This window comes from Chrysoperla carnea (assembly GCF_905475395.1).
Source record: "Chrysoperla carnea chromosome X unlocalized genomic scaffold, inChrCarn1.1 SUPER_X_unloc_57, whole genome shotgun sequence".
In the NCBI taxonomy this organism is placed as follows: Eukaryota; Metazoa; Arthropoda; class Insecta; order Neuroptera; family Chrysopidae; genus Chrysoperla; species Chrysoperla carnea.
In genome coordinates, this window is record NW_025408186.1 from 5,387 (window position 1) to 6,306 (window position 920).

Genomic DNA, 920 nt, shown 5'->3' on the forward strand with positions numbered 1-920 from the left:
CACGTAAAAGTGCACCAGCAACTGGTGGAGTAAAAAAACCACACAGATATCGTCCTGGTACAGTAGCTTTACGAGAAATTCGTCGTTATCAAAAAAGTACTGAATTGTTAATTCGTAAATTACCATTCCAACGTTTAGTACGTGAAATTGCACAAGATTTTAAAACCGATTTACGTTTTCAAAGTTCAGCTGTTATGGCATTACAAGAAGCTAGTGAAGCCTATTTAGTAGGTTTATTTGAAGATACCAATTTATGCGCAATTCATGCAAAGCGTGTTACAATTATGCCTAAGGATATACAATTGGCAAGACGTATTCGTGGAGAACGTGCATAAGCGTTTTAAATGACAATTTAAAAAAAAAAAAACAAATAAGAAATATTTTCGGTCCTATATATAGGACCAACATATATTATTAAATAAGAGTATATTATTTTTATTAAAAAATATATATATATATATATATATATATATATATATATATATATATATAAATATAAATTATTGAAATAAAATTAAACATTATTAAAATTTTGTTATAATTATAAGCGATTGCTATTTCTAAAAATAAATAAATTTCATAAAATTTATATTATTTTATATTCATTTGAAATATTAAAAAAACTTCTCGCTTTAAAGTAACCATGATATGAGTTATAAATGCAATAAAATTTTATACAAAAAATAATATTTATTTGTTGATGAATAATATAAAAGGTTTACATTTCTAAATAACATATATTTATATATGGTGTTTAAAAAAAAGAAAAGAAGAAAAATAATTTATATTTTTAATATAAAAAGGCAACCGCACACAGTGTTCCCAAGCGGTCACCCATCCAAGTACTGACTGTGCCCAATGTTGCTTAACTTCGGTGATCGGACGAGAACCGGTGTTTTCAACGTGGTATGGCTGTTGCC

General features: G+C 26.6%; 1 non-coding gene across 1 annotated transcript; it reads right to left on the reverse strand.

Moving 5' to 3' along the window:
* Nucleotides 1-801: 801 nt before the first annotated feature.
* On the reverse strand, nucleotides 802-920 carry LOC123304472. Its single transcript, XR_006536491.1, has one exon. It is a non-coding gene; the product is annotated as a 5S ribosomal RNA (ribosomal RNA).